The 19,347-nt window shown below is 41.7% G+C and overlaps 1 protein-coding gene across 7 annotated transcripts in view; it reads right to left on the bottom strand.

Moving 5' to 3' along the window:
• LRFN2 (leucine rich repeat and fibronectin type III domain containing 2) overlaps positions 1-19,347 on the bottom strand; it is a 176,095-nt gene that overhangs the window by 117,382 nt on the left and 39,366 nt on the right. Inside the window, exon 1 of one of the 7 annotated variants that reach the window (XM_030034417.1) lies at positions 1,501-1,712. The exons of the other annotated variants lie outside the window; for them this stretch is intronic. The gene's annotated coding sequence lies outside the window, so the exon portion shown is untranslated. Of the gene's footprint in view, positions 1-1,500; positions 1,713-19,347 lie in introns of those variants that run through there. 7 annotated transcript variants of the gene reach the window in all.

The following is a 19,347-nucleotide window of genomic DNA, read 5'->3' as shown; positions in this document are numbered from 1 at the left end:
TTTCCTCAGATTTTTGGCTAGGTTTAGATGCTGACCTTGACTGATACAGGAGTGTTTAAGTTCTCCAAAGATGCTGAAGTTTTTCAGCTCTCGTTGAAATCAGTGAGGGCCCAGGATACTTATAACTCAAAAATATATAACCTTTTTATCTCACCTGGACTACTCAAAAATAAAGTTACTGAAATTCCTTCAATTTTTTAAATATATATATGTATATATACACTTGTGCATTTATGGGATCACAGCCTCATTTGCCTCCTGAGCAAAATTCAGTAAAGACTTCCTCACCTCACCACATGGTGTGGCTGAGCTGATTCATATGCCAGAATTGGTGTACAGATGGAAGACACTAGAGGCTACACAAGACTTTATCACTGCTTTGCTTGCTTTCCCAAGAGCCAAGGGTCCATGCACAGCCCTCCTGCTTTTGGCACCACACAGTCCCTGCTGTCTGGATCCAGTAAGCAGCTGCTGAAAGCCTCTCTGCAAAGTGAGAAAGATGGTTTTATGCTGACACTGGATTAGTCCGAGATGAACTGCTGAGCACAGTGCAGCAGAGGATAAAGCTCTTACGTCTGCACCTGTAGATTAGGCCTGGTAGCATAGTGCAAACCAGGGAAAGGAAAGGGACATTCAACATAAAAGGTGCACCTAGAGCCTCGTGCCTCCTGCAGAACTCTTCTTCCCCCACAGCCAAATGCCAGGGTAGGTGACACTGCAGATGCTGCCCAGGTAAGGAAGCTGGATGGATGAAAGTGTGTCTTGCATGCAGGTACAGCAGCAAAACTAGCAACAATAAAGGATTTTAAAAAATCACAACTTGTAACTCAGGAAAAAAATATCTAGTGGGTGATCCAATCCAAACTTTATCAGTGGTGTAACTTTATATGTGGTATCCATGGAGAGGTGCCATTGCTGCATTGGCTGGCCTTACAGGATCCTTTCCCCACTCCTGAACATGAACGCAACTATGAATTTTTAGGCTGAATGGCTGCTTAGAGTGACATCTGTTGCTGAGTCCCTTTTGCCATTCTTTTTTGATCTTAGACATTCCCACAACTCAGTTTATTTACCTGTGAGTAATGCAATCATTCCAAGCCCATGCTGGCAAATCCTTACTATCTTATCTGTAGCTTAGAGAAGGCCCTGATCCACAAGGTCAACACATAGATTTATAGGATTATGGCAATCTAGTCTGATCTGCTTTATAAATTGAGTTCCTATAAGAATAAGACATTCTGTACTTAGAGGAAGAGTCTCCGTTGACTTCATTACTCTATAGGTCTGAATTTATGTATTTCAGCACAGGGATCCTTCATACATCGCAGTGTCTATGTATGTGTGAAGACACAAGCATGTGAAAGCACAGGCAGAGCCCTGCTCTAATGCTGTATAGTGCTGGGATGTGAAGGACCCTTGAAAAAGAATGGAACTAGAAAGAAAATTAAATAGAAATGAAAAGGCAACACTTCCATGTTTTGATGGCACACTGATAGCTACCTTAATGTGAGACCCCATTATTCTGATAAGAATTAGGGCTCTGCAACCATGTAGCATTCTACCTCCTGATGGTATTCCTCTTCTCACACTGGCATAACATCAGGGTTGCAGTCATAAGCCATATCCCATGTTTACTTTCCTGTTTCTTTGACTTGTTTCAAATCTTTGATTCTTTCCCCTCCTTCCCTTTTTCTTCACCTCCTCCAATGTACCTTCAGAGATACAAAGAAACAAACAAAATAAACAGCTATCTGTGGGCATACAGTTGCCGTATTTGCTCACAAGTGTGTGGAAAACTGATGCATGCATTCCAGCACATGCAGAGGTTAGAGTGAGTATTACAACAGAAGGCCAGGGGATTTTAATAGCGACTGGTAGCTTAGGGCATATTCGTGACTAATATCTAAACATACATGATGAGAAATTAAAATCTGGTCTCTCAAAAGAAGGTGAGAGCTCCCCAAACAAAGATATCCAGACTCCTGGTCAGGTCCAAGATTCTTGGTCCACAGGCCAATCTAAATTTGGTCAACACTTGGCATGCCTCAGAAATTGGCATATAATATGGTGTTTGGGTTTGTTGGTTTTTTGGGGTTTTTTTGGTTGTTTTTTTTGGGGGAGGGTAAAGGGTTTTGTTGGGGATTTTTTTTAATGCATTTTGTTGATTGCTTCTTTTCCCCTCAACTCCCCCCCAGCTATAGATGCCTTGCAAGCACTGTGAGGGTGGTTCTGTATACGTTGGTCTCTCATTCCTAGACCCTCCTAAACCAAAGGGCAGGAAGAAGTGGCATCTACTTTTTCTTTTTCAGAGGCCATTATCTCTGACAACATCCTTGGCTGGTTTGCCTTCTTGCACATCCAGGTGTTTCTCTCTCATCTTCACTTAAGAGATAAATTAACGTTAGATAATGATTTTAAACTATTTCCCCTTCAAGGAGCTGATATAAGTACCAGCATCCCCTAGGTAGATCCTTCTATCATTACAGAGTTGTGAAAGTTTAGAGCTGTAGTTTTTCCAGGGATAGTATCAACTCTTGTGGCCAATCCCATCAACCCACCTCAATGAACACAGGGAGGAACACTACCTTTCAGTCCCTGTTCTCTAATAATGGAGAACCACCACTGCCTAAATACATTCAGGGTGGATTTCATTCTTGTTTTCCAGCTGGAGGTCTTAGCCACTGCTAGAGGCATGATACTAGCTTTGATGGGAGTACTTTTTGACCTGATCTAACATATTACATGCTTTTAAAAATATACGTGCCTCACCTTATTAAGTTTCTTCATTTCTCGTTCCTGTTTTTATCCTAATGGTAGTATTACAAAGAATTCCTTGTGAGAGTTTAATGCCATATATACAGCCAGTTGTCCTGTATTATTTATCTCAGTGATCTGTTTTGAAGGATAAGACCCAATTCTAAAGTACTAACCTGGATACAAATCTTTATTTGTGCCTGATTTTTTACTGAGTTTTTATTTCTTTTTCTGTGTAACTTTATAATTACAGTAGCTTCATAATTGGTACTAGTTATAATTGCTTAAAAATTCTTTTCCTCAATTTTCTGAGGAATTTGCAGAAAATCCGTCTTTCATACCAATTGTAAAAGCTGCATATTTCTGTTGTCACATGGAAATAAAACCAGAGCCTCTCAGAGAAGAATCATGTCCAGAGCTTATGTACCAGTCTACCCAAAACACAGCTGCATTGTATAAACAGCAATCCATTCACACCCTTGGGAAAACCAGATCACAAATAAAACTGTCACAACAGACCAAAATCTACATCTGAATGACATACATCCCAGTGAAACAAACAATAACAATCATCATCATCACCATTATTATTAATAGGCATTGCCTGACAGATTCTTTGTAAACTAAGTCAAATGTTTCTCTTTTAGCTCACTCCTTCTGCAAATGGTCCTGACGAAATCCCCTTGACAATCCTAATGTGCATAAGGCATTGATGCAAGATACTGAGTTATGAGCCTCTGCATGCTAAACCAGCTATCTGGAAAATGTATCCTGGGGACAGTAACAATTTGAAATGCACTGTGAGATCCTTTATCATAAACTGCAGGATCATTCCACATATCATATAAGGACATAAAAGCAAAGTACAGGGATGGCCAAGAGAATGGCCAGTAGCTGAACCAAAGAGGGAACAGCAAATCCTTTAGTCTGACTGTGGGAATGAGTGGCGAGAGAATGGCAAGCTAGCTCCTTGTGACCCAAATGCTTTTCTGATCAAGGGTAATGGAAGTGAACACTTTTACTTTGGTACAGTAGACTTTTTCTTCATGAGAATGTGGAAAATTTTAAACTTCAGTTGGGACCACTTAGGGTAAAAACAGGGCAGACCCATCTATTACATTTGAACTGGGTACAAACCAGGAACACAGAGAAGGCAAAAGACATAGAAAACCACTATATTTGGCATAAAGCGTGGTTAGTGGCCAGGGTTTGGCCTGGGTCAGGAAGCAGGAGAAACCAAGGAAATTCCAGTTTGAAGATTAAGATGGAAATAGGGTCAAAAAAACAAGTAGCATGGGAATCCCTGTAAAAGCGAGGGAAAGAAATTTGAAGGGCTGGAGCAAGGCCAGTGCATGGTCACAGAAGCACAAAGCTGTGCAGGGATTTGGAGATAAGGACCAGGAGTAAAGTTGAGCAGGACGGGGGAAACACGATGTACTGGCATGGCACAGGCATAAATATGACTATGCTGTGAAAATTGGGCAAAGGTGAAGCACTCCGGAGAGGGAATCAGGGCTAGAAAGTAGCAAATAAGATCCATATCACAGGCTAGGCAGCAAAAGACAACACATGGGATCCCCCTCCCTACTGCTCAGACTTGGAGGCCAGCCCTGCTACTGGACTAGCTGAGGGCACAGCCTCCCAGAAGACTGACTGCAGTCAAACCATTCATAAACACTTGATTGCCAAGGCAGAGCTGTATGAAAATGAAGGCAATCAAATCCCGACTTTCCAAATTATTGGGCCTGGTAATACCATGGTGACACTCCATCATGCAAATAAAAAACCAAGGTTTGGATAATCAGCCTTTGGGCCATCTGTAATTTGATGAGATTGTGACTAGGAATGTCTCCACTTCAAAAGGCATGGGTGCTCTGTTCATGCAAGCATGCAAACCTCAGATTTCTGTCCCAAAATCTTGGGAATACAAAATGCAAATAAGAATCCTACAAAACCAGAAAAGTCTTCTTAATGTTTTTAAATCTTTCCTGCTTCTACCTAGACTATGAAAGTTGCAGATGCTTTGCCTTCTCCTAATGCTGCATCAGAATCCAGACATGCAACTAAAGGGACAGAGACTTTAAAAAAAAAATAAATAAAAAAAAATCACATCAAATAAACACATCAATAAAATGCCTGAGTCCAGATTTAAATTCTCAGGGAGTCAGTGAGTGCTTCAATCTGGATCCCTAGCTTACATGCATCTCTACATTTCAGAGGAATTGCTTGACAGTAATCTGACTCAAGAAACTCCAATTCCAATCAATTTAGTGCACAATGTGTTTTGGATGCTTTGAACATTACCTTTTAACATTTAAAATACTACTGTAAACATATTTTTACTTGTGGCCAGAGAAATACAGCCTTCTCTCTGCTATCTTTTTTTTCAGCACCTTGCAGCACAATTGTTTTTGTCATTGAACCATGTAAAACCTCAGAATCAAGGGAAATAGAAATCTCTGTTTTTAAAACAAATGCTTCAGCAGCCTCTTGTAATGACTTCCTGAAGCTTGGTCTTTACATGTTCATCTTAGCTATCCTGGTGAAAAGCACTGTAAAGAAAGTGCATAGATATTCAGCTGTAAGAGGGGAATGGTCTCAGTCACTGCTCATGACACACTACTTAACTCCTAAGTGGTGATTTTAAATTTTTAATTCCACACTTCTTGACAAAAGGAGGAAGTCAGGTTCATCAGTGCCTTTTCTCCTATAATTGGTTTCTTTTGAAGAAGAAAGGGAAATAGGGTCTTCAACCAAGGAAAGAGTGTGTTTGGGAGATTTTTTTTTCTTTCCCCTAAGTTTCCTTTTCTTGCAAAAATTTTTATTGAGAACAAGGACCTAATGGTTTTGAAAAAAGTTATGAATGGCAAATATCTTTCCTCTCCCACTTTTCACATGTAAGTACCTCTATGGCTTTTCAGGCAGTAAACATCCTCCCTTACGAGCTGCATGCACCACCTGGCTCCTTTGCCCTTTGACAAGGACATCAGTGATGAGCTATAACATGTCTGCAAGATGAAGGACTGGTAGTTGTAAGGTGAGTCTCACAGAGGGTGTTAGCACAGAGCAGGTTGACAACATGAACAACTTAAGCACCTCCAAAGAGACACGGAGCAAGAATTCTGAATTTAAATGTTTGTTTCAGACAAAGCTTTTTAGCTGAAATTTTTCATGCTTACTTTTTGAGGTCAAAAGGATTTTATACTTTCCAAGAAGAGAAAACTCTGACTTTTTTCCTGACAATATCTCATAATTACCTTTTGCTTGCTCAGGGAAAACTGAAACACAGGTAAGTGTAATGATGTGCCTACTGGCACATCCTGATTCACTGTCAATGTAGAAAGGGAGCTTGTGAGCCTGACTGCCAGTGAAGTGCTGCAATGAAAGCCCTAGTACAGATATAGTCAGAATAAGATAAGGTGATTTATGGGGGTGTAACTTATTTCTCCTGCTGAACTGGAATAAGATATACTGACATAAGCACTTTTACATTGGTAATAACTGCATTCATGCTACAGTTGTTTGCCAGTTTAATGATATCAGCACAGTTAAAAAGCAAAATTTCCTGGTGTCAACAAGACCTAATCCACATATGTAGGGTAGCCATGTTTTCAACAGAAACTGGGAGAGGGAAAAAAAAAAAAAAATATTTTGCTGAAAAAACCCCAAGTAATTTATATGGATAGTCCACTCATTCTTTCTCCTCCATTTCCCCCATTGGCCTCACCCCCAGACAGTAAGTTCAAGTAAGTTTGCACCAATTTTTTACTGACAATACTGAAGTTAAATCTAACATTACATTCACCCAGGTTTTGGGTGCAGCTTTAAAGGCAGTAAATGAAATAATTAATGCCTGCTGTTGAAATATGCTTGAAATCCCATTCTATTTGTCCTTTTGTTTCTTAACATGACTGTCACTCTAAAATTGAGATAGTTTGGCACCAGTTTATACACACATGTAAAATTAATTTTGCAGGTAGTATCATGACAATGGAGTTGTACAGTGCCACAAGATGCTGGTCACATCTACCCAAGGAGAGACAACAAGTTGGATCATCTTCAAAGCAGAGACATTGTTTCTGTTAACAACACTCCTTTACTGAGATACAATTCCCCATGTGCCAGGAGACTCATGTGAATCTTTTTTATATATATCTAAGACATCACAGCTTGTTACCTCATTTGAAAATGAAGGGTGTCCAGGATGTTTTGAGGATGCACGAATACTATGTTTCCATCAAGGGCAGGAGCACATGTCACAATACAGCTTGGACTTGTACAGCAGATAGGCCTGAACAGACTGAGATCCTGTAGGTTAGCAAAACTCAAGAAGACTGCGGTGTACAATGACTGCTTTAGGTCATAACCCATCTTTGTACATTGTCCTGATTTATTCTTACCCTGATGTAAACAGATCACAAACTTTATAGTAAATCTTCACTTTGACTTAGACTGAAGGTGTTCTACAGCTTCTGGCCTGTAGGATGTCATGTTTGATAAAACCTTCCACGGTTGATTTTGGGGGGTTGGTTTGGTTTGGGTTTTTTGGGTTTTGGTTTGGTTGGTTTGTTTGTTCTTTTTACCTTCTTCAATAAATTTGGTAAGCTGCCCACAAGTCTAACGAGATGGAAACATTTCCTTTTCAGTATAATATGTACCATAGCTTTTGCTTGCTTTCTCTTTAACCCCATATGTACTGATAGGCACAAAGATAGAAAGTTCCAGGCAAGCTGAATTATTTAAGAGTTATTGAAAGGGGCCAAAAGCAGAACAGACATATGCAGTCTTCTGAGCAGTCCAGGGCTCAGCAACACAGGATCATTCCCCACAATGTATATGTTCTCATCTTTACCAAACTTTTTATAAGACAAAGTCTTTCTCTCATTTGTATCAGGATGACATTGAACCATTAGGATCCGATGTCATGAATTACAGAGGAGACACTGATTTGCAGTGGAACTTCAGAATAGCTGGCAAAGTCTTAGTGCTGAATGACAACCACTGTGTGGAGGTACGGTACCACTGGCAGCATTATGCTTTAGAGGCAACATTAATTCAAAATGCACAGTGTCTGCTCTTGTGGAACCTAATGGTCCCATGGCACTACTGCATAACCATGATGCCTTGGCCAACATCCCCCTTGCCAATAAAACAGCTTTTATATATCCCCAGCTATGTATGAACCACTGTAGAGTACATCAGAGCAGTTGCTTTTGCCTGCACACTCCCTGCAGGATTCTGCTTTCTCCTACCCTGCTTCAAAGCAAAAGCAGTCTCAGGGAAGCTGATAGAGATAGAGAAAATCCTGGTGTAAGCTGCATCCTGTCCTCCCCTGGGATGTAACCTGCTGATTTGAAAAGGGCTTTGGGAAATCCTTTCTGCAAAAAGGACCTGGTGTAAAAACTTAATCTATTTCTTTCTATAATTTAGCCTATTGAATTCTCTACTATCAAATGCCAAGGACATTCTTTGTAGAAGACATACTCCTTTGTAACAAATTCAATATGGTAAAAAAAAATTTAAGACTTAAGAAAGCCCTAACAGTTTAGGCTCAAACAGTTTAGGTTCAAAACCTTAGGTGCTACATGAAGGATAAAACAGCTTTTGTGGTGCTTGTTAGCTCCTGTAGATGAAGAACTAGTGCTACCAGTTTCAAGCTTCTTTTTTTACCAGCATTTGTTGCCCTCAAGTAAGATTTCTCAGCTAGATTTCCAATCCAGAATTCTACACAGTGCCATATTCATTTGGCACATTTACTGCAGCACTAGAAATACAACCAGGTTGGTTAAGAGCAGCACAAACCAATTGGTTGATTTACCTGGCTTAACTGCCTTTGGACATTTGGTAGGACAAGTGCAAACACTGTGGACAGCAAGGGGAAAACAAAGCATCTGTTTAAATCAAGGAAGAACCTTGCAGCTGAATGCTGCAGTAAAACCAAACAATTTATATTTCTAATGGCTCCCAGAGTCCTTCTCTCCTTTTGGTGGGTTGTATTTACTGACCTCTGTTATGTAGCTTAGGTTCAAAAACATTCCACAGAGGCTTGTCTTAGCTGATAAATCTCTTTGAGAGAAGCCAAATATCTTTCACCAAGTAATTTAAAATACATTATCAGGGTTATTCACTGCTAATGCAGGACTGTGATCTTGGTTTAGGGTTATTTTGCTGCATTGCCTGCAGCAATCAGCTTTTTTTGGTGTAGCTTGGACATAGATATTTTCCTCCACATAATTTTCTTTAGGGAATGCCAAACAACTAGTTCATAGCAGCACTCACTTTTTAAGAGAAGTCCATCACATTGCAGATGTAAGCCACCTAAATCAGAAAAATACTTGGGTACTGTTGTCAAGAACAGTGTTTTTTCAGTCTGGTTATCACATCAGAGTTGTATACCTTGGATAATGCTTGGAAAACCTTTTCCAGATGAAGTTATAAATAAACCAAACTCCTAAATTTGAGGCTTACCAACAGCCAGCCTTCCCCAAATCCCCAGAAAACATTCATTCATTGTCATTGCAGGTAGTCTACTCATCAAGTGATCTATAATAAATATCACCAGTAACATTCCTGTTTCTATCACAGTAATCAAGGTCACACTCTGCTATATATTGCATAAAGGATGACACCGGCAGTGCCCCTATTGTCAGGAAAATGTTGAACTACTCTCACAGCTAAATCCTCCCAGGAGTCACACTGCTAGCTCAGCAGCCCACTCATCAAGCCTGTGCACTGAAGTTTGCTGGAGGCAGAGAGCCTGGAGAAATCTAGCACCAAGCCTGTGTACTTAGGCAACCTTAGATCAGCCTGTGTCCTGCCTGCCTAAGTCAGCTCTAGCCCAACCCAAAGAATTTTTTTTTTTTCTTTTAAATCCTATGAACCACATTAATGAGCCATAATAGGGATTGAAAACCCTAAGGAAGCTGACCCTCAGTATATTTAATGCCAGCTCTCATGCTCACTCTCTCTTTGCAGTGTTGGTGTATTCAAAGTGCTTGCCACCAACATCTGAGCAGAAGAGACTAGAGGAGGATTTTGCATACAGGCAAGAAAGTGTTTGTTAAGTCCACAGTAGTTTTCCTGTTACTGTCAAAGAAATTCTCAGATGATTCAATTTGGACATTTGAAGGAAAGATGTGTTTGGTTTTTTTTAAGCTAAGTAGTTTTCTCAGTAGTATGAATGCACCTGTGGTGGGACAATCCATGATAAAAGGTTTAATCACAGAGGCCAGGCATTCACAGTTGGATTTCAACTAAAATGTGTGTTATTTATACCTTTTAATTCCTTGCCTCCAGCCATATGCACTGACTACTTGTTCATTGATATAATACAAGAAGGTGCACATAAAAAGGGATATGGATGAGAACAAGCTAGTTATTAACTATGGGATTTTTCATTGCATAGTTTCACAATAATCTGTATTAACTCAAGTTCACTCGTCCCTTCTCATCCAGTCCATTCCCCTTCATTTCTGTAAGTAACTGACAACTTATTAACACCTCATTTGTAAATACTGACACCCATATGGTGTTAAGACTCCACTGTGCCTGAGAAACGTGTGTCTTGTGGCTGTTGCTATTGTTTGTATGAAGTTGGCACCTGGGGCTTGCAGCCAGGGATGAGGCCCTGGTTAGTGATGATGGGAATGAATATGCCTCCTCCAGTCCCCCCTCCAAACACTGGGTGAGCCACCTGTGGTGGAGGTTTTTGGTCAAAGAGAGATCAGGCAAGAAGGAGAAATAGGAGATCCTGGGAACACTGGAGAAGCCAAAAATAGTGTTCTGTTTTCACCTGATTTTAGGATATGCCAGCTTGGATCCTTATGTTTGTTCTGTTCCTGATCACCACTGACATATCAATGTTTCCTGGCTTCAAAAAAGATTTGAGTGGTTGCAGGATAAAATAACATTGATCCTTAGAGGCCAGAAGGGAATTACACTGTGGGTTCATATTCCCTGCTCCACTCAGATCCTGATGTCCTCATTCAGACACAGAACAGTCATCACATTTAGTTTCGGAGAAATCAAGTTAATCTCTGCTAAAAATGGTGATACAATGCTGGGGCTACAATTTTAATGAAGGGACCCCTGAATTTTTACTCAGCCAAAAAACACTACAAGCTAGTATGGAATTTTATTTCAGGAAGTCTGAAACAAGATCTTTGTAATTCAGGGGTCTGAATGTCAACTCCAAAAAAAGAAAAACCCAAAAGAAAAAAAATTATGAATTGAGTTAACAGAAAGACAGAAAATTCAAAGCTGATATCATGCCAAGATGCTTTATGATTTGCTTTCTGGTTTTTGAGCTGTGGGGAAAGAGATCAAATGCCTAAGCTTCCATTCACAACTATAAAATGTTAAAAAATAATTTTTTTTAATGACAAATGAGATTCTAGCCTAGTCTATTGTCTTCTGGGGCTGGGAGAAAAGTAAATAGTTCAATATATATTTGTGACAGTGGAATACAGTCCAGAAAGAGTTCAGTCTTTCAATGGAAGCATATCAGCAAACAGGTTGACGAGGTAACACTAAAAATAAAAAGATGCAGATTGTGGTGGGGTTCAGCCCACCTGCTTTTAGATCTGGCTTTCAGGTGGAGTAAGCATTTATAAGGAATACAATATGTATGTACAAAGCAGTGTGTGTTAACAGGATGAAACAGCAACAAGGTGACAATAATAAGCTGATAATCACAGTTTTGGAAGCAGCAACTAAGACACTGTTCTCAAGCTCATCCTTTCCTGATGTAACACAACATGAAAAATAGTGGGGGTATGTTCAGGTCAAGAGGCTGTCCAGAGAAAGACAGCATCTTGAACAGGTTTCCTAGTAAATCCAATGATTTTTCAGCTAAACTCATGTTTATGTAACAGGGAAGATTTCCACCCACCACAGCTCAGAACCCCAAGGAAGATCTAGGCTTACATGTGTAAGACCAATTACAAGGTAGTAAAGTCTTTAAGGCTTTCTGCATTGAACTGCAGGTAAGCATATACCTTGGCAAACCTTGTGGTCAAATTGATTTTGGAAAAAAGGTACAGAAGCAAACACTTTTCTTCACCCCAAGCAGAAAAAAGAACTTGTACACCTTTATCCACCCTCAGAGCTGGGTATTTCTCATAACAAACCTCCCCTCCAAGCTACCGTGGTTTGAAAACCAAAAGGAAAGTCTCTGTAGAAACTGAATATTGTCCCTATCTTGAATTTGACAAGGAAAAGCACTGATCTAGTTTCATGGGGTATTTAGCTTTCAAATGAGATTAATGTCTTATTTACATTGAGGCTCCCACTGGAAGCCAGTATATTGTGAAAAGTCTTTAGGATCAGTCTCATAGTTCCAATATTTGATATTCTGTTTGAAAGCCCTTCCCCCAGGAGTTGCAATATATGTTATATACCAGGATAATAATATGTTCTGAAACTCTTGGACAAGGTCATGGCACAACCTCCAAAGGTTTATTATTGTCTTTTGTCTGTCCCGCAAAGCATGATTGAATATTCTTGAGGAAGCATGGGTCTGAATAATATCTCTTTCTCTGGTGGCCCCTGACTAGCTATTTTACTATTGGTGAAATCACTTTCATTCACACTTCAGAGAGTGAAATGATCCTTGACCTTGAACTGGGTTTGTGCATCCCAGGAAGTAACATAGCGATCCACACTGTAAATACAACTTGGGATTTGTAATTCAAGTCCACTCCCACATAGGAGCAGAAGGACACATATTCCTGTCTGACAACTTTCTGAACTGACACTCTGAAGTTTCAGGTTCTGATCCTCCTTTGCTTAACACCACCAGTGCAAATTAATGCAAAAGGGCTGTTGCCACATCAACATGATAGCATTTTAAATTCTGCTTTGCAGATTGATAAATGATGAGAAGTAAACCAGTGGAGAATTAAAGCCTGATTCTGTGCAGAGAAGCAGGCAAGTGTTTATTGACTTCTAACCCAAGCATGCATATATATATATATACACACACACACGAAATTACAATTTTTTTCCCTTCTGATTATGATATGCAAAGATATTTCATTGGCTTAGGAATGTTTTCCTTCTCCAGCTCACTGCAAAAAACATACAGTGAGAAACCCTCATGAACTTTTGGAGACTTCAGATAATGACAATTTAAAGAATTCATGTTTGCCTGCATTTTGATAATATTAGGGATATCTCACAGATAATTGCCTATTTCTTAACAGCCATTGCAATATAAATCTATTTTTCATTAAAAAAATGTCAATTTAAGCTTAGAAAATTCAGCTTTTGTTTGTCTAATAATCAAATGCTCTGTTCTTGATGCCTATCTTCAAACTCATAAAGTTAGCAATTATGTTTTTTGCCCTTTAACACAATACATATTTATTTTGGCATGAATCCTCATTGGGCTGTCTTTAGCTAAATCAATAGGAGGAGACCACAAGAAGGATTCAGTCATCGTTTCCATATTCTGTGCATACTTTGTCCCCAGGTAATGAAAGTGAGAATCCAAGATTTCACCTAAAGGATATCCCTAAAGTTTGGGGAGTAATAAGACCATCTTCATTCAAGGAAGAAGCCTGTGGCTTTGAATCACCTTGCAGCAAGAATCCTCAGCAGGGAAGTCCTTGCTCTATTCACTTTCCAAGGCAACTCATCACAACCCTTGTGGCAGAAGCAGTTCTACTAGGAGTCCCTTCAGTTGCCAGCTCTTGGGAAGGCAGCACTGACAATATTCATGGTGTAACTACAATGGGACTCCAGGCTAGTTTTGTTCACTACATAAACAAGTGGGTGCTGCTGTTTGCTGTTATTTTTCATGCAGCTTACCCTATAAGCAGTTGCAGTTTCAGCCCCCAGTATGCCTCTTTTCCACAATCCACTCACCACCTTCTCAGGTTAGTGTCATGGTCCTTGATGGAAAATTCTACAGAGGACTTGTAGCACTTACAGCCTGTAGGAAAAGATCATATTTTGGCTCTTGACAAAGGATGTTCCCTTTATTTAGGATCAACATATTCCTTTTGGTCTCATGATTCATCCTATGTTAGGTCATCACAATAGACTACTATGAAAATGTAAGCTCAAGAATCTTCTACCCAGGTTCTAGATTTCTGCCTGAGACAACGTGTCATGGACGTTCATTCCTAATATGCCTGACAGTGCTCTGATTGACGTTGCTGTTGACCACAGGCCTTGAAAACCCAAGTCAACAGATGCTTCTCCAAATTAAATCCACAAGCCTTTGGAGATTCTTCAAACTGAGTCTCTACCAACAGCATATTTTAGCAAACCTGCTACCTGCACATTAATCCCGTATCTGTTTCCAGAACCAAAGCCAAAACAGACAAGTCAAGGAGCTTCAAAATTCTTAGATTAACTTTTACACTGGACTTGGCAACAGCAAATGTGTCATTTTGAGAAGAACAAGCAGTAGAGCAGTATTCTTGGCTGGCATACACCTCAGTCTACATATCTGACAAATGCAACGATAAATAGGGGAAGGAGGGTGGCAAAGGTTTAGGCATAAGTCTCTATTTATTCTTTGTTTTCTTTTTGCTTGTCTCCAAGAATCTGATTGCAAAAGGACTGGAATAAACGCTTGCCCATCAGGTAAATGGGAAAGGACAGTATAGCCCAAAGGGACTCACAGCTGCCTGTGGAGCTACTATATTGTTGCAGGTATAGAATATAATGTTATTTTCATTATGAGAAGAAAACCTAGAGCAATATCAAGCTGTTTGCAGAGCATTATGTCAGTTTACCTTTTAGTTTAGAGGGATGGCCAATGACATTCATTATTATGAAAGCAATGCACAAGCTTCATGCTGACTTTTTCCACACTCTTAAGTGGCAACAGCATGTCATTTTTGATGGACTTCATCTTTAATAAATGTAGAATAAAACATCTCAGTGAGAGATGAGGGGGGATGGGGGGGAGGGAGCTATCTCAAGCTTTTGTAGGCTCAGGTGGTCTACTACTTGCTTATTTCAGAGAGCACATCCTTTATCAGGACACACACCATGACCAGTACATCTGGTAGTAAGGAGTCTCGAGCAGTGTTTTGCATCAGCTTGGCCATACAGGTCAGCAATTTCCCTGACCTGGCTATTTCTATTTAGGACAGATCAGGCAAGTATGGTGACATGCTAAAATCACTTTGCCCAAGAGCAGTGATGGTCTAAATGGATTTCTCTGCCTCTGGTTTTCTGGAGCACACACATACAGGAGATTTTAAGTTTGACTTCTCTGTATCACTTTCCTAGGGTTTTACTCTGAGGTGGCTTTCAAGAAGAAGAATACAACATGCAGAATTGTTTCTCAAGGATACTAGGTCTCTCAATCTCTTCTCACCCAGTAAAAGCCAGCCAATCATTGCATTTCACCTCCCTATTATGCCTATTTCCAACACATTTATGGGCTATGCTTTAGCTAGAGGGAAGAAGGAACTAAAACCATTCTTACCTAAATTCTATTTTCCTGTCATAGCATCATATTAAACTTAACTCTCTGCTCAGACTCTCTTTTTCTCCTAATGAAGTTTCTGATTTTTATATACATAAAGCTGATGAGAGAACTAGCTGAGGTGAGGAAAAAATAACATATCTTCACCCTGTTCTTCTTGCATGTACAAACACTGCCCCCCATGCCACGCAAAAAAAAAAAAAAAAAAAAAAAAAATCAATCATGCATATTTCTCCTTACTCAAATATGAGCTCATTACCAACCCTGCCAGCCTGACTAAGGAAACACTCGAGGTAAGGGGACACCACATGCACCATATGGTACATGTCTTGTTGTGGCAGTTTCCAAGCGTACAGTACAGATTGTACAAACATCTTTACAGAGCTTAGCCAGAAGAGCACATTTCTTTTTATTTAACAGCAAATGCAATTGCCACCTAGAAGAAACTGCTTCCTTGGCTTTGAAAACTAAAAACATTCCTGAAATCATTATGAGCTGAGATGAAAACAGGATTAAAGGAAAATAAGTGGCACATACTGCCAGGAGCAATTTCCAATAAAATTTGTACCAGGTGCCCTGAGAGGGAGGAGATGGCTGGGGACAGAAATCATGTTCTCCCTTTTTAGAGTCTGCCTTACACATTGATTTAGAGACTTCTCTGAGTAGAAGCTGTGTAAAGCTAGTGGGATCTACAAAGGTAAGATGGTCAGCTAGATCTGAATGTGAGAAGGAAAAGTCCATGAATTTATAGATCTTCTGATAAACAGCTACGAGAGAAGAACCCTGTGCAAATACAGACTTTGTTGCTCACTGAACAGCATTCAATTAATCATCTGAGGAGGGGAGAGAAATACAATTGTCCCTAACTGTTTTGCTAGGACATTTGTGCATTGCACAATTAGAGCAGTGTGTTTGGCTCCTCAACAACTGGAATCCTTAGTTGTCAACAGACGCCAAGAGTATATGCTTCTTTTTGTAGGGTTAGTTGATCTATTATCATGTTCCTCTATCAAAAATTCAGAGGTTATGTTAGACTGAAACCTCCAAGACTTTCTTTCCAGGTACCAAATTCCCTCAGCCACCAACACCTCCTATTTCTACGGACAGCAGCTCTAATTACCCCAAAACAAGTGAAATTATGCCTTATGTTTCCTCTTCCTGAAAGTAAAGTTAAAAAAAAAAGTTGATCCCTCTTACAGATTGATCAAACCACCAGGTCTTTATCAAGTACTCTAACATTCATGCTAAGAGACTTCTGCTAGTAATGTACAACATATCCTCATGAAATATGCGGTGGCTCAGAGCTGAATGCTCAAACTGAGATGCAGATAGGTGCCCTCGTCCTCCCCCTCCCTGAAATAGCCTGAGATTTGCTTTTATTCTGTTTCTGCTGCTGACTTATATTTTGCTACTTCAAAAAACCAGCCATAATCTGTAGTGGAGGGCTGGATCTTAAATCATAGACATAAAAAGACGAAAGAGACCATCTTTCTGACAAGTGAGAATAAAGTGCCCTAATAAGAGATTAGTCAGATATTGAGCCTCTCTCACTTGATGTCAGCCAAAATACCCTGGGTTAACACTTTACAAGAAAGCAAGAATTTCATATTTTTTAATTAGTCAGAACATGCACTGTTTTCACATAAAAATGAAAATGACCAGAATTTTCTGAATTCCAGTCTCAGGTATATTATTTTTCTCTCATTTTTAGTATATTCCTGCTCTGACCCTCCCCCCTCCACAGACTGATTACTTTTTGTTTATAAAGATATTTACATAGTGTTTTTAACCAGGTCATAGTCTTCTGAGCAAACAGCAAGTAGGAAGGTTATTAAATGATAAAGCTCTAATTTCTTTAACTTTCAATTACTGAAACAAGATTATGCAAATGCCACAGGGAAAACACAATACAACGTTTGGAAAATACTGTATAGAACATTTGAGCATCTCTAGGAAACACATCAAGTTTCTCTGGATATTCCAGAGCCCTGACAAGTTTCTTTTACCTTCGCAACTTCAGTGGATACTCTGAGGCTACTTCAGAGGACACTTTCCCAGGAAACAGAAGGCAGATCTCATGGGATACTTCAGGTTTAGACTAAGGGGTACTGCCAAAGTTTAAAATTAGAAACAGTGAAAATGATACATGAAGAATCAGTTAGGGAAGAAAATTTAGCTTCAAGAATTTGTGACCTGATGGAAAGCACAAAAAAGTGGCTACCAAAACAAGGAAGTTCAAAATGTTACTGCAGTGTAGGCAAGATGTGCTTTACAAATGCTAGGAGGATAAGGAGAAGACAGCACTTGGGATTGCGACTCAGAATTCAGGTACATTAGGCCTGTATTCAGACATAACTATCATCAGCAGACCAAAAAAGACACTAGAAAGATGACAGTGAAAGAGGACATGGTTACTGTCAGACCTCTTTGCACACCCAATCCACTTACACATTCAGGTTGGGCATCTTAGTGCTTTTTCATATTCTGGAAAGCCCCTTGATAGGAGAAACCAACCCAAAGAAAACGCTCTTCAATCTATACATTAAACCTGCTAACTTCACCCACTGGTGGCAACAATAGTTTATGGTGTGGGAAACTGAAACATTCCCTCCCAGCAGGCAACTCTGGAGGGACTTTTTGAAGATGATCTGAAATGCTACATGGAGCTTGGTGAAAGCTGCTTCCCTCTTTTCCTGTTGGTATGGGTCAATTGCTGTGCCTGTCAAAGTGCTTGCTCTCATATGACAAGACAAATCAACAGAACCCTTTTGATGATAGTTTCCCATCAAAGCCTCCATACACAATTTAAGCCTTGCAGCTTCCCCAGCTTCTAGTCCTCAGACTACCACTGCCATCATCCCACAGGACTACTGCAGCTCCCACTCCAGAGTGCACTTTGGTGCCTTTGGTTGGTCATGAGGGGGGGGGAGGAAGGGAAGAGGGGGGGGAGGAAGGGAAGAGGGGGGTGAGGAAGGGAAGACGGTGGGGTTGTGGGCTGGAAGGGAAGACTGGGGGGGGGAGGCAGTGGAACGAGGGGGGGGGACGGAAGGGAAGAGGGGGGGGAGGAAGGGAAGGGGGGGGGGCGAGGAAAGGGCGGGAGGAAGGGAAGAGGGGGGGGAGGGAAGAAGGGAAGAGGGGGGGGAGGAAGGGAAAGAGGGGTGGGGGAGGAAGGGAAGAGGGGGGCGGGGGAGGAAGGGAAGAGGGGGGGGAGGAAGGGAAGGAGGGGGGGGGGGAAGGGAATGAGGGGGGGGGAGGGAAGGGAAGAGGGGGGGGAGGAAGGGAAGGGGGGGGGAGGAAGGAAGCAAAGAGGGGGGTGGAGGAAGGGAAGATGGGGGGGGAGGAAGGGAAGAGGGCGGGGGAGGAAGGGAAGAGGGGGGGGAGGGAGGGAAGAGGGGGGGGAGGAAGGGAAAGAGGCGGGGGGGGGGGAAGGGATAGAGGGGGGGGAGGAAGGGAAGAGGGGTGGGGGAGGAAGGGAAGATGGGTGTGGGGAGGAAGGGAAGAGGGGGGGAGGAGGGAAGAGGGGGGGGAGGGAGAGGGAAGAGGGGGGGGAGGAGGAGGGAAGGAAAGGAGGGGGGGGAGGAAGGGAAGAGGGGGGGGAGGAAGGGAAGAGGGGGGGGAGGAAGGGAAGGAGGGGGGGAGGAAGGGAAAGAGGGGGGGGGAGGAGGAAGGAAGGGAAGAGGGGGGGTGGAGGAGGAAGGGAAAGAGGGGGGGGAGGAAGGGAAGAGGGGGGGAGGAAGGGAAGAGGGGGGGGAGGAAGGGAAGGAGGGGGGGGGAAAGGAAGGGAAGAGGGGTGGGAGGGAGGAAGGGAAGAGGGGGGGGAGGAAGGGAGAGGGGGGGGAGGGAAGGAAGAGGGGGGGGGAGGAAGGGAAGAGGGGGGGGAGGAAGGGGGGGGGGAGGAAGGGAAGAGGGGGGGGGGAGGAAGGGAAGAGGGGGGGGAGGAAGGAAGAGGGGGGGGAGGAAGGGAAGAGGGGGGGGAGGAAGGGAAGAGGGGGGGGAGGAAGGGAAGAGGGGGGGGAGGAAGGGAAGGGGGGGGAGGAAGGGAAGGGGGGGAGGAAGGAAGGGAAGGGGGGGGAGGAAGGGAAGAGGGGGGGGAGGAAGGGAAGGGGGGGGAGGAAGGGAAGAGGGGGGGGAGGAGGGAAGAAAAGAGG

The sequence above is a fragment of the Aquila chrysaetos genome, chromosome 13, assembly GCF_900496995.4.
Source record: "Aquila chrysaetos chrysaetos chromosome 13, bAquChr1.4, whole genome shotgun sequence".
In the NCBI taxonomy this organism is placed as follows: domain Eukaryota; kingdom Metazoa; phylum Chordata; class Aves; order Accipitriformes; family Accipitridae; genus Aquila; species Aquila chrysaetos.
This window is presented reverse-complemented; position numbering and strand designations above follow the sequence as displayed.